The sequence below is a fragment of the Nipponia nippon genome, unplaced genomic scaffold (assembly GCF_047370975.1).
Source record: "Nipponia nippon isolate SJK-2023a ecotype South Korea unplaced genomic scaffold, ASM4737097v1 scaffold_4, whole genome shotgun sequence".
NCBI lineage: Eukaryota > Metazoa > Chordata > Aves > Pelecaniformes > Threskiornithidae > Nipponia > Nipponia nippon.
In genome coordinates, this window is record NW_028262358.1 from 98,192,804 (window position 1) to 98,208,166 (window position 15,363).

At 40.4% G+C, this 15,363-nt stretch overlaps 1 protein-coding gene across 2 annotated transcripts in view; it reads left to right on the forward strand.

Moving 5' to 3' along the window:
* KHDRBS2 (KH RNA binding domain containing, signal transduction associated 2) overlaps positions 1-15,363 on the forward strand; it is a 427,208-nt gene that overhangs the window by 269,724 nt on the left and 142,121 nt on the right. The gene's annotated exons all lie outside the window — the stretch shown is intronic.

Sequence of the window (15,363 nt, forward strand, 5' to 3'; positions counted from 1 at the left end):
GTCTGAGTGAAATGGTTGTGCCTAAATTACAAATCAGCTTTTTAAGAAAAAAGTTTAGAAGACATACTAATACTCATAAGGACATAATTGTTATTGTTAAGATTATTTAAATAAAACTCTTCTTATTTTTGTAACACTTTTGATTTTTTTAATGAGGGAACAATTTCTCAATGTACATTTGTGTGAGGGGAAGAAAGGTACTATCATCAGCAGAAACTCTTCTCCATCCATTGTCCATCTCATCCATTGACTCAGTATACATTGTATCCTAACAAGTATTTTCATTTCATCCTAACTCTGAAATAAAATTAAAAAACCACAACCCACTATGCAAATGGAGGCCATCCCCTATAGGGCAATCTGAAAGCATATTGGCCTGAGAAGAAGGTTCTGAAATTCCATGCCTGCTTGTGTAATTTGTACATTCCACAGCTAACAACACATTGTCTTCAGAAGTACCTCTGAAGTAAGGATAAAAAATACCTCTGACAGATATTATATACCTCTGAAAGTGATTAGGTAGTTACAGAAAAGGAATGAACACCAGCAAAGGCCAGGAGCTTCTTGCTTACTGTGACTTATCTGTGAACAAAGGTTTTTCTCATGAGAAAAATAGTATGGATAACATTTCAATATCAAAGACAGGTGATAAAAATGATAAATAGAATCTCAACAGAGAAAGTAGGATGTCTATGTTTTAGACCTTAAAAAGCAAAGACCATTGACAAGCTTTTCAACAACATAGTAGAATCATAACAGCTGGAGTTGAGTCCTCTGAATGGCCTAGCACCAAACTCCTGTCTTCTTTTCCATAGTTCATTAAAGACAGCTAATGAGCAGCAAAGGTAAACACTTTCCTTCTTTGCATACTGGGACACAGGCAACCAGTGGCAAGAGCTCTGTGGCAGCAGTCCCACCACTACCCAACCCCCTCTGCCAGAAGAGGAAGCGGAGCCCAGGGGGGTTCTCCCACCACTAGCTGATGCCTATTCTGCTGTTAGAAACTCCTCCTAGATTTTGGTGTCTAATAGTGTGTATCCTCAGCTTCTTTGGCCTCTGGTGTGGCTTAATACAGAACACTGATGTCTTCATGGAAGTGTGAGTAATAATGCTATCAAACTTGCATTTGTTTCGTCATTTATTGTGTCTTACAGAGCCATAAATGGAATCATTTGTCTAGGATATGCCATTAAAAATGAGAACCCTGCTTTGAATTTGTCTCTTGAACTCAGCTTTGTAACTCAGTCATTCATCTCTCTTTGGAATCATTCACCATATCTGATGTAGCAAATTTAGATCTGAATGTCTCAATACTTTTTTCCCAATTGTTCGTTCCTTTAACAAATGGCTAACACATAACTTTGTTTAAAAAGAAAACAGAACTGTAGAAAAGAGGATGGCCATTTCTTCATGAAAATGATTTCTCATGTCTGCACTTTACTGAGATATTAGATATGCTGGAAACACAGGCTGGCTTTAAGACCTACTAATGGAATAATAGAAACCAGGGAGTAAAAGTCCAGGAGAGCAAGCAGTACTTCCTATTTTCTGTTGGATCCAAATGAAACTTTATGTGCTTTGTAAACTGATATTTTAACTGATATGATTGAATGAAGAAGAGGGAAAATGAGCCCTTTATCATTATTTTCTTTTTATTCAGGGCCAGGGAAAATTGATTTATAAATAATGTACCCTCCCTTTACAGTTATTCACATTTGTGAAAGCTCCACTGGCTTTTCTGCAATTATGCTAATGATAGCTTTGACCCAACATTCAATGCAGGAAGTCGGATGCCGAAACTATGCTTCTGCGAGTGGATTCCTCTATCTGTTTCCAGCCTTTTAGTATTTCCTCTTATAAGTATGCTAAAAAAGCAAAAAAATAAGGCTAATGTGATAATTAGGAGAAATAAAACAATGTATTTTGCATAGTGATTTGTACGTATGTTTCAACTTCTCCATATTTTGCATTTTGCTTATGCAGGGGGGAAACTTTTTAGTGCATGGTTTATCTTTTTCTTTGGGAATGGACAGGACAGATAGTTTGGATGAGGGCAAGAGTGGGACAGTCCCATAGGGGTTCTGCATCACATGACTGTTTTAGCATGGATCAGTCATCATGTTTGCAAGAAAGGACAAGTGAAAGGGAATGTAATAGAATAACGGTACTTGAGGATAGTCTTAAATTAACAGCCTCTCTAAAGGCTCCTTTGCCTAAAGCCTCCTTTATTCTTCTACATAAGATTCATCCATTTTCATCTCCTGGGATAGCAGTGGGCACCATAAGGATAATACGTTCAGTTCCTGCCCAGTTCTTCTTTTTCCTCTTTACTAATCACATCACATGTTTGGCATATTAAGGGGGTGCTAATGGTGAGGTTGTTTTAACCCTTTTGGTCCTGATGACTAAATATGTTCCTCATAAAGAAAAATCAAATCAGCTCCCCATGAACTTGTAGGTGAGTTCCAGATGCCCATGAACTTGTAGTCAAGCACTGGGGAAGTGTAAGAATTTCTGGTTTTGGTTCGCTGTATAACCTTAGGGAAGATATTTAACACAACTTGATACCTAATTAGGAAAATGAGCATAGTCATACTTAATTACTGTGCCTATTTCATAGGGGAATATGAAGATAAATTAGGTATAAGAGCTTGAAATATAAAAAGCTTTGTAAGTGGATAATATGATCCACTTGTTCAGTCTGCTGACCTCAACTTATAATAAAGAAGCTGCAACAAATAAATGCATGAGAAAGATTTGTGTTAACTAACAATTTTTCTGCTATAATGGGGCTTAACGTATCTACATCAGAGCCTTCTCAAATTGTGAGAAAAGAATCTGTGGCAACAACTCAGAAAATGGCATCAAAAGAGAAAAAAAAAGCAAGGAACTGAAAATTACATGAAATTCCTTTCTTTGTAATGACTTGCAATTCTATTGTCAGTCTTACATAAATAGTTTTCAACAACAAGGACAGGGATGACTGTTGACCATAATATTTGTGTCTGAGATGGTAAAATAAGCAATGCTTCTTGAAATGTTGCATCATTTAGCAATATGCTACAATATATGTACAGATATGTAGATTATTATAACATTCTGTTGCTGAAGTGCAGCAGAGATTCACTGCTCAGAAACAGTGTACATGGACAAGCTAGATCAAACAAGTACAGCAAGTGATGATGATGATACAAGTGACCCGCTTAGGCAGGGAAAAAAGAAGAATGATAACTATGAGAAACAGCAGACAGATGGCTATGCTAAACATAACAGACTTCTTACAATGTCTGTAGCCCAAGGGTATAGACTTAGCTACAAGTTGAATATTGGCAGGTCATTTATCCAGCATGTTGGGGAAAAAAAGGCTGTTCATTAGTAAAGAGGAAAAAGAAGAACTGGGCAGGAACTGAACGTATTATCCTTATGGTGCCCACTGCTATCCCAGGAGATGAAAATGGATGAATCTTGTGTAGAAGAATAAAGGAGGCTTTAGGCAAAGGAGCCTTTAGAGAGGCTGTTAATTTAAGACTATCCTCAAGTACCGTTATTCTATTACATTCCCTTTCACTTGTCCTTTCTTGCAAACATGATGACTGATCCATGCTAAAATAGCTGGATTCCCTTTTTCTAGCCCATAGTCCTGTGGTGGAATGCCCCCATCCTAGACTATGAGTTATAAGGTTATAAGTGGGACTCCACTGACCTCAGATAGTGATGCTCTTCCGTGTCCATTGTAGACGCCATGAGGTGGAAAAGGTGTTTAATTCTTTCCTTTAGCAAACTCCTCCTAATTTTCAACTGAGAAATATCATGTATCCTTGGAAAAAGAGGTGAGACTGATGACGACAGCAAGATTAGATTAACAGGTGGAATTGGAATAACAACGGTGAAAGCTGAATGATGTTTAAAATTATGAGAGGGTATAAATAGACAAGAGGAAAAAGATGGGATTGAGAAAGGAGAAACACAGAAAAACTGCGTCCAGCTCTGGAGCCCTCAGCACAGGAAAGACATGGACCTGTTGGAGCAGGTCCAGAGGAGGGCCATGAAAATTATCAGAAGGATGGAACACCTCTCCTATGAAGAAAGGCTGAGAGAGTTGGGGTTGTTGAGCCCGGAGAAGAGAAGGCTCCGGGGAGACCTTATTGAGGCCGTTCAGTACTTAAAGGGGGTCTATAAGAAAGATGAGTACAAACTTTTTAGCAGGACCTGTTGCGATAGGACAAGGGGTAATGGTTTTAAACTAAGAGGGTAGATTCAGACTAGATATAAGGAAGAAATTTTTTACAATGAGGGTAGTGAAACACTGGAAGAGGTTGCCCAATGAGGTGGTAGATGCCCTATCCCTGGAAACATTCAAGGACAGGCTGGATGGGGCTCTGAGCAACCTGATCTAGTTGAATATGTCCCTGCTCATTGCAGGGGGGCTGGAGTAGATGACCTTTAAAGGTCCCTTCCAACTCAAACTATTCTGTGTTTCTATGATTCTATAAGGAGCGATCGCAGGTTGAGCGGTGAATGGAAAAAGGAGGGGAAATTACTCCCACACAGGAGATTTCACCCCTGGCCTTGCAAAACCCATGGCTAGACTTAGGGCAGACAGACAGGACAGACTATGGCAGTGGCAGAGAGCAGTGGCTGGGGAGGATGCAGATAGTCTAGCAGGTGCTGCTGGAGTCACCGTAGCACAGTGACATCCTGACAAAGCCTGTGTCTCAGTAATGTGCCCTGTGGCACCGTGAGATGCCTGTGGAGCCTGTGTCTGCCTGAGTGTGTCTTTGCTACAGTCGGTACTTGTTTGACAGCTCTTGATTTTGTGGTGACTTTGTTCCTTATGTCTTGTTTATTCGCTTGTGATGTTTTGTACACCATCTGTTTCTTCCCTCTCTGCTTTTTCTTCTGTTTGTAAAATCATAAGTTGCGTTCAGTGTAAATATGTATGTACACTCTTCATCTAGTATTTTAAATAGCTTGGGTTTTTGATTAGCACAGAGCTTAAGTGCCTGCCCTTACTTTGACCTTCAGACAAGTGGCCAGATTTCACTCTTGTTTACCCTTATTGTAAATCCTAAATAACTCTGTTGGATGTAATGCAATTCCACTATATGCTGCTGTAAATGGCAAGATAATTTAACTGAGATGTAGGCCACACGCCCTTTCCATCTGGCCATAGGAAAGATGGATGAATGGCAGTTCAGGAAGAGCTCTCATTCTCTTCTACACTGCACATGGCTCACAGCCCCAGTACTGGTCATGGCCACAGACAGCACCATGCCAGTGTACCTGAACTTGTGCAAAGCATTTGACGCTGTCCCTCACAACATCCTTGTCTCTAAATTGAAGAGACATGGATTTGATGGATAGACCACTTGGTGGATAAGGATTTGGCTGGATGGCCACACTCAGAGAGTTGTGGTCAACGACTCGATATCCAGGTGGACACTAGTGACAAGTGGCATTCCTCAGGGGTCAGTATTGGGACCGGCAGTGTTTAAAATCTTTGTTGGCAACATGGACAGTGGGATTGAGTGCACCCTAAGCAAGTTTGCAGATGACACCAAGCTATGTGGTGCGGTTGACACGCTAGAGGGAAGGGATGCCATCCAGAGGGACCTTGACAGGCTTGAGAGGTAAGCCTGTGTGAACCTCATGAAGTTCAACAAGGCTAAGTGCAAGGTCCTGCACATGGGTCAGGGCAATCCCAAGCAGGCTGGGCAGAGAATAGATTGAGAGCAGCCCTGAGGAGAAGGACTTGGGGGTGTTGGTTGATGAGAAGCTCAACATGACCTGGCAATGTACTCTTGCAGCCCAGAAAGCCAACCGTATCCTGGGCTGCATCAAAGGAAGTGTGACCAGCAGGTCGAGAGAGGTGATGCTCTCCCTCTACTCCGCTCTTGTGAGACCCCACCTGGAGTACTGCATTCAGCTCTGAGGCCCCCAACCTAAGAAGGACATGGACCTATTGGAGTAATTCCAGAGGAGGGCCATGAAGATGATCAGAGGGCTGGAGCACCTCTCTCCTATGAAGACATGCTGAGAGAATTGGGGTTGTTCAGCCTGGAAAAGAGAAGGTTCCAGGGAAACCTTATAGCAGCCTTCCAGTACCTAAAGTGAGCCTACAAGAAAGCTGGGGAGGGACTTTTTACAAGGGCATGTAGTGATAGGACAAGGGGTAATGACTTTAAACTGAAAGAGGATAGATTTAGATTAGATACAAGGAAGAATTTCCTCACTATGAGGGTGGTGAGGCACTGGAACAGGTTGCCCAGAGAAGTTGTGGATGTCCCCTCCCTGGAAGTATTCAGAGCCAGGTTGGATGGGGCTTTGAGCAACCTGGTGTAGTGGAAGGTGTCCCTGCCCATGGCAGGGGGGTGGGAACTAGATGATCTTTAAGGTCGCTTCCAACCCAAACCATCCTATGATTCTATGATTCTATGCTTCTATGACTGCAGGGGGCTGCAGAGAGTGAGCTGTCAAAACTGGAATTGCAGCTACCTCCTCCATTTTGCTACAGAGCTTTTTGTTTGGAAATTCATGCTCGCTTTCAGCTTTAAGTCTACCATATGATGGCTGAGCATGACGGGCACAAGCTCCAGTATTTTGTGTACCATGCCAAACTTTTGCCATCCTTCTAGCCTGGCTTCTTGGGCCCTCCTGCCTCCATCTCCTAGTGCAGTTCCATACTTGTAAGTGATACGGTTGCCACCAGTCCTTTTAATGTCTTTAGTGGTGGTTTTCTGAACGAGAAATCCAAGATATCTCTGGCATCATTTTCTTGCAGCTTTTAGGAGTGAAACAGGAGGCTGTACTTGTGTCCTCTAAGTAGTCAGAGGATCACAACACACATAACTTTACAAGCAACATCAGCAAGTTATTTCTTTGCTGCTCCATGCCTGGGTCATTCAGGCTCCTGTCATTGTCGGAAGAGGTGATGTGCTCTACAGAACGGGGAAAGACCAGTGAGTCTCCACAAATTTGTGCTGAGATGAGCGTTTAAAGAACAGGTTGTTTCTTAAGATGTCAGAAATGCTGAAGGACAGCAGTGTCGGTGAGAAGGTGGGGAAACAGAAAAAATCCCTGTATGTCAGAGATCAACAGCTGTAACCGCACATTTTTGCACTAGAAAATAAACTTGTAGGTTACCTTGTTTTGTCACAGAGCTGGGTGAGGGAAGCATTTGAGAAGTTCTGGGAAGCAAACCGGCGTTTGGGAGCCTGCGCCTCTCGAAGGCCAGCAGTGCTTTCTCATTGACCACAGCAGCTGCAGCACCCCAGTATCAGTGCTTTTTCTCTTTTACTAATGTTAATAAAAAGTGAGAGGCAGATAATAGCAGTTATAACTGTCAGTCTCTAGGTTTAGTGACAAGTTTAATAATAATAATTTTGCTCTTCATGTGATGCATTCAGTGATTCTTTCTAATGTAAGTAATACTTTTCAAAACAGTGACATGACTAACTAAAAGAGTTTTTTCAGTATATAAAATTTCTTAGCAACGTAATTCAAAAATCTTTCAAATAAACATGGATTAAATAGAATAATTCAAGTAAACAGATATTAAATAGAATATATTTGACATCAAGCAGGAACTCATTAAAGAAGGTACTCATTAAACAATATTGTTACTTACTATTCTGCTTGTGATTCAAGTTAATCATCCAGCAGAAACATTTTAAACAAAAAATGAACAAAAATTCTCATTTTCTTTTTTTTGTTTGTTTTTTTTTTACTTGTATGTGTACGTGAGTTAAACTGGAGTTTGTGTTTAGTGATTCTAGCCGTCCATGAAGATAGGAAGCTGCAATGTGTATCTTCTAGTACTGTGTTCCTATATGAGGAGCGAACCTGAGCACATACACTGCTTCCACAGGCTTTGTGCTAGTTGTCAAAGACCTCTACCACATAATAAATGGGAAGCAGGAGATTGGAGGATAGTGTCACCAGAGATATTGCAAGGTTATTCACTGACGATTGTAAATGCATACCCATAGTTTCACACACATAGCCCCTGGATAATGTGAAAAATCGGAGCAAACAAACTGTCAGTGCAGGTGTTTGCATGTGTTGTTAATACAAGGAACAGATTACCCTGGAATCCTCTCTTTCTGATTTCCATAAATCTTCTCCATCCCTCCAGATAATCTCCACCATTTTTTTGTCTCTCCTTTCCCCATTGAATAACCTCCAGCGGCTCCAGGCTAAATTCCTTTCCTCTGTTCATACAAGTGCAAATTTTTCCTGGCCTGGGTATGGTGAACAGATTTTAGCTGTCCAGGACAAGGAAGTGGGAGATGACTCAAGGAAGAAATTCAAGTCCTAGAAAGGTAGCAGTTTCAGGGTTTCCCACAAACAGAACAGAAGACGACTGAGTTAAAGGAAGACATATTACTCTTTCTTCTGGGTTTTCTTAACTGGATTTCTCAGGAGCCTTTTGATGGGGGTGGGAAGGAAATCCTCGAACAACATGCTCTTCTCCACTGACATGCCTCTGCAGCTATCAGATTACACTGTGAGCTCTGTCTTTACAGGGGAAAAAGCCTAGAAATGTTACATTTTCATTTCAAATAAGAAGTTACGACTCTGGGATTTCTTTGCTGTTCCAGACAATGATTACTGTAACTGGCACGGCCTGACTAGTTACTAAAAGAAAGTTTAATAGCTTCTGATAGGTTATTCTTCAAACTTGTGTTAAAGGCATTCAGATTGACTTTTGTTAGAAGAATTCACTGAAGTCAGACATCTCTTTTCCCTGATTTTACTTTCCTCAGATTTTTCTGTTAGGTAGAAAAATAAATCTCATTTGTAATGAAAAACAATCTTCAGCCTTTACTGTAGCACTGAATAGAAATGTTTTCCTGACAAATAGGACGTGGTGTTGCTTCCTACAGAATGTGTAAAGAAGCAGCTTCTTTCCCTGCTGTGTTTAATACGGTGATGAGTATTCCATCAGCCTCAGACTAAAAATCGAGAAACCTGTAGTTTAGGCTGGCTTTAGGTGAGTGGTCTTGTTCAGGTGTTTAAGTAAGCAAAGGAAGAGCATTACAATACTGCAGGACATTACTGCAGGACATAAATGTGTTGCAACTCTATCATACTAATAACAATTCTTGTTCTGTTACATGCCAAATATTGTGGCAGTCTTCCTAAAACAATATGAAGTCTTTATAGTAAACAGTGTATTTTGTCAGCTGATGAGGACATTTCCATGAATGCAGACATAACATTTTACTTTATTGTAATAAGCCCATTTGAGCAACAGAAACTGTGATTATGGGATGGTTTTGTGATCTGAGTGAGTGCCAAAGCCCAAGAATGAGGGGGATTACTTATGCAGAGTCTGATGTGATAAATGCCTTTTTATTTGCTCCAGGTTAAATCATGCATCTAAAACATTGCTGTAAATAGCTCTGCCAAGGTCACTTTATGGCCACAGCCCAGCAGACTTGTACATCACATGAAAGTGTTCAGTAATTTAGACTGTATTTGAATTTTAGTAATTTGGCCTTTTAAAGCCTTCAAGTACCTTTTCCGTCAGGCTAATAGATTTAAAAGATCTGGATGAATAAGCAATCTAGTTGTGTTAGATGGCTAGCGTGCTGTATAGCTGACACTTTTCCTATACAGTTATAGAATAAACCACTAATTTCTGCTGTACTGAAGGAAAGAAAAAACAAAAAAAAACCCCAAACCCCAAAACCACCACAGATGATTTACCACTAAATACAAGACAAATGGATCTATTTTAAATAAGCCTGTGATACTGTAAAGAACCAGAGAAATACCAAAACCAAAAAATGAGCTGATGGATCATGTCCTGCATATCTGTCCGCATGTGAAGACATTCTCTGTCCTAAGGTCTCCAATCTCCCAAGGCTCTCTTGTCCAGTTCAGTTATAGACTGTATTAGGTGATCCCTAAAAGACTTTGCTCTATTATTTCCCTGTCTTCCTCATAGAAAATTCCTGCAAATTCAGGTAAACATCCCTACCAAGGCTCATATCTCAAAACCACTCCTGTATTCTCATATTTTATGTGTATTCTATTCTGCAGACAATTATAATTTACACTTTTAGGCAGAGACAGGCATTGCATAGTGTGGTCCACACGTTGCTTAGCTAATTGTTTACTTTGATTGTGTACATGTTCAGTAAGATTTTTAATGCCTGAAAAACTGGAAGCAATTTTAAACAGAAACTTGCAGTAGACGGGATCAGTCAGCAAGTACTAACTATGTTTCTTTCTTAGTTTTGAACTGCATAAATTTATACATTACCTGGTGGGGTATATATGCGTATGTATGTATGTATATGTACACACATACATATGTATTCATTGTGTTTGATGTTTTCCAACTTTTAAATAGCAGTGCAATCTCAGCCTAGAGGGAAGACATGTAATATTTAATACTTTTGCCAAACATAATTGCTGGCATCAATCAGTACAACAGTGTAATCGTGTGTCCTTGATCATATGTAGAAAATGCTAAAACAGTGAAAAAGCATTTTCTTAAGCATTTTATTATCTGAAGGCCTAAGTGGACATAAAGCGATACAGGATAATAGCATAAAGCATCATTAACATGTTGTTATATTCAGACCTGAGTGACACTGAAAAAGCTGAATTTGTCTGATAAGGAATGCATATTATTAAATTCGATGTGTTTTAAAATTATTACCATATTATCCGTCATATAGCACTTAATCTTTTATTTCGTGAAATGGAAAAAAAAAACAGTCTGTTACAGAATGGTTCACACAAATAAAAAACCCTTCTTCTAGCATGATTATGAGAGAAAGAAAAATCTGGGTATGTGATCCAGATGGAAGCCATTGCAATGAAGTTTTCATTTTGGATGGCAGTCTATTTGAGCTCCATTTTCCTTTCACCCTGTAACCTTGATAAATCCTTAGCACAGGTGTATACAGGTGTGCTTAGAATGAAACAGTGCACCTGGCCAAAAAATGTGTGGTATTGTGAAAACTTCATTAGTTGTTTCTGTCTCAGCCTCTGTGGAGCTGGACTGTGCTAGTACTCAACCCTAGATACATATGAATAATTTCAAATTAGGAACTGGTGAATTGGTTTGTTATTGCATCTTCTTGGTCTGTGCCAGATGAACGTGAAATATATAAACTGTAATTTTATATCAGGCTTGGTACTTGCGTTAAAATGAGAAGTACTGATAATGTATGATGATTTATATCTTACTTCTACTTCAAAAACCTGTTTAATTACATCAGTGTCTTAAATGGATGAGCATCTTTCCATAACTTATACATCTGGTGTATTAACTTTAAGTGAGTGTTGCAGTACTCTGCTATCTTAATCCAGGAAATTCATTATCCAACATCTGTTTTAGAAGGCAGCTTGCAGTATCACTGGTGACAACTAGTTTCCATAGTTTCCACTGGAGTAATATATTGTATTTTCCACATCAGCACTCACTGCTGAATAGCAAACAAGTCAAATCATGGCGCTATACAATAACCAAAGAAGAGGAACTACAAAGTTTTGCAGATAATTATATCAGATTCAGCAATGAAAGACAAAACCACTGTCACTATGGGAGAAAAAAGAATCTAACATTTCTCATAGGTTACTGTGAAAATCAGGTCCTAGCAGTGGATTTACTTTTGTCCTAGTTATACTAGCCTACAGTCTCAGGTCATTGACTTTATACTTAGATAGCAAGCTATTTGTTGAATTTATGCACAAAACGTCACATATACTTCTTCTGTTCTACTTTTACACCCCTAAGTTTTCCTTTAAAGCAGGATTCTAACCCTTAATTGCTATAGAACAACTCCATTCCACATTAATAAAAAACCAAAATATTTGGCAGTACAGAGGATCAATAAACACATTTATATATTAACTGTCAGAGTAGAAGTATTTGCAGTTAGAATACATATCACTTGGGAAACGAAAAATCAAAATCCAAGGATTTTATTTCCAGGAAACAAATTGCATAATCCAGTGCTGAATATTTTTATTGTCTGATTTTTAAATTTAAATGCATTCATTGAGTGTGTGAGTTCACTTACACTTTCTTAGATTTTGTATGCCATGGGACAGAATTGGTCAAGTATGCTACCACAATATAATTAAAAGCTGTAAAAAATAAATGGTGAAATTAAGTTCCCATTTAAAATCTTGCCTTTAACTTTAGACAGACATGCTTGTCTGTGCAAATGTTTCTGACTGTCAGTGGTGTATGCCAAATACCACTTTCAAAAAATTCTTATGCTCATAATATGACTCATCCACATTTCTGCATTTTGAAATGGCCCTTTGAACTGAAAAAAAAAGCTTCAGAGAGACTTTCCCTTTCACTGATACAGTTTAGGTAACTAGAAAAAAAATCCTGGAGTAAGTCAAAAAGTTTGATACTTCGTTAACTTATGACTGTGTATAAAAACAGTTAGGAGAAGAAAATGTGTACCATGTTGAAAAATGCAAATGCATTTTCAGAGCAATGAACAGTAGTTCCTTGAAACATCTGTGTTTGTGAATACAAGATGAGTACAAATACAGGCACACACAATTGCACCTAGAACTAGTAGATCTACAACTCTGTGCCACTATGGGGTTTTTGTGTTTCCAATCTTTTGTGGCTGCACAACAGTGTGCTTTGAAAACATGGCCATAAATGCCTGCTGTCTTAGCAAAATATAATGTGGACATAAACACTAGCTAGTCTTAGCTGGACATGTTCTACTGTGATGATCTGAAACTTACATGGCAAGAAAATCTTGGACCTAAAAGAACTACTATGAAGATTAAATTACATTCTAAAGGAGGTGGGTATGATGGTGTGAATAAGAATTAATTTACATTTGCAGGAGAGTGTGATGACAGTTGAACAGATCCTTTTTCAAAATGACTTCAGCCCACGTTCTGGGAGTGTTTAATTCAGCATAAGAAATGAGTCATTCAGCTGCAGAGTTTTGTATGGGTTACTAGTAGGAACCTGGAACTTGTTTTTAAGCTGCCAAATAATTTATAACATAGGGTTTTCTTTCACAGAATCACAGAGTGGTTGAGGTTGGAAGGGACCTCCAGAGATCATCTGGTCCAAGCCCCCTGCTCAAGCAGGCCACCTAGAACCAGTTGCCCAGGACTGTGTCCAGATGGCTTTTGAATATCTCCAAGGATGGAGACTCCACAACCTCCCTGGGCAACCTGTGCCAGTGCTCCGTCATCCTCACAGAAAAAAATGTTTTTGCATGTTCACATTGAATTTCATATGTTTTAATTTGCACTTGTTTCCTATTGACCTGTCAGTGGGCACTACTGAGAAGAGTCTGGCTCTTCATGCCCTCCCTTGAGATATTTATGCACGTTGATAAGATTCCCCTGAGCCTTCTCGTCTCCAGGCTGAACAGCCCCAAGTTTCATAGCCTTACCTCATATGAAAGATGCTTCAGTCCCTTAATCATCTTAGTGGCCCTATGATGGACTCACTCCAGTAATTCCATATCTTTATTGTGCTTGGGAGCCCAGCACCAGACACAGTACTCCAGGTGTGGCCTCGCCAGTGCTGAGGAGACAGGAATAATCACTTCCCTTGACGTGCTGGCACTTGGTCAGCTTGTTGTTCACCAGAACCCAAAGGTCCTTTCCTGCAAAGCTTCAGAAAACTGCTTTCAGGCCAGTGAGCCACCAGCATGTACTGGTGCCTGGGGTTATTCCTCCCCAGGTGTAGGACTTTGCATTTCTTGTTTAACTTCATGAGAGTCCTCTTTGCCCATTTCTCCAGCATGAGAGTCCCTCTGAATGGTGGCACAACCCTCTGGTGTATCAGCCACTCCTCCCAGTTTTGTATCAACTGCAAACTTGCTGAGGGAGTACTCTGTCCCATCATCCAGGTCATAAATAGAGATGTTGAACAGTATTGGACCCAGCACCGACCCCTGGAGTACCCCACTAGCGACTGGCCTCCAGCCAGACTTCGGGCCACTGATCACAACCCCTGGGCCCAGCCATCCAGACAGTTTTCAGTCCGCCTCATTGTCCTCTAATCTAACCTGTACTTTGTCAGCTTGTCTATGATGATGTTAGGGGAGATTGTGTCAAAGACTTTACTAAGGTTGAGGTAAGCAACATCCACAGTTCTCCCCTCATCCAGCAAGCCATTCTTTTCATTGTAGAAGGCAATGGCATTGGCCACACATGATTTCCCCTTTGTAAGTCCATGCTGACAACTCTCAGTCTTGTCCTTCATGTGTTAGGAAATGCTTTCCAAGGGAATTTTCTCCATCACCTTCCCAGGGACTGAGGTGAGGCTGAGCAGCCTGTGGTTCTTCAGATCTTTCTTCTTGCCCTTTTTGAAAATAGGAGTGATATCTGCTCTCTTCCAGACTTCGGGAACCTCTGCCAATTGCCATGAATGTTCAAGGATATTTGAGAGTGGCCTCATGATGCCATCAGCCAGCTCATGCAGCCTGTCAGGCCTCATGGACTTATGTATTTCCGATTTGTTTAAGTGCTCCCTAACCTGGTCCTCCTCCACTAACAGAGCGTGTTCCTTGTTCCAGACTTTCCTTGTGGTCCCAGGGGCCTGGGTTTCCTAAAGGCAGGTGAGATACCCGTTCATGCTGCAGGAAGGCTCCTCTTTGCACTATAGAATATGATTTAGATGCTACTCTCAGTATTGCCCTAGCCTCACATGTGAGTGAGCAGTTCCCTCCCCAGCAGGGATTTGTGGAACACATCAAGAACTGAGAACTGCAGAAATATGGATAGTTGGATGGTGCACAAGTCCACAGAGCATCAAGAAGGAATATGATTGGAAAGGCTTCTGTGTTATAGAATCATACAATCATAGAGCGGTTTGGGTTGGAAGGGACCTTAAAGATCATCTAGTTCCAACCCCACTGCCATGGGCAGGGACACCTTCCGCTAGACCAGGTTGCTCAAAGCCCCATCCAACCTGGCCTTGAACGCTTCCAGGGATGGGACATCCACAGCTTCTCTGGGCAACTTGTTCCAGTGCCTCACCACCCTCACAGTGAAGAATTTCTTCCTTGTATCTAATCTAAATCTACCCTCTTTCAGTTTAAAGTCATTACCCCTTGTCCTGTCACTACATGCCTTAGTATCCTCATGGTCTATTTTAGTTATGGAAGTGTCTTTACTTAATGGATTAGTTTAAATAATAAATGGACTGTAGGTGGAAAAGAACTGATCCTGACTGCAAATTTAACAGGAGACAGTCCCAGACTGAGGAGCCAAGATAGCATGTGATATCCAGTAATAATATCCAGTGGATATATCAACACTAATTTTGTGACTTTTCATAGTCACATCTTTTTTCTCTACTTCAAACAGTGGCATATTCTGTTTGTTTCAAGACTTTGTCCATCC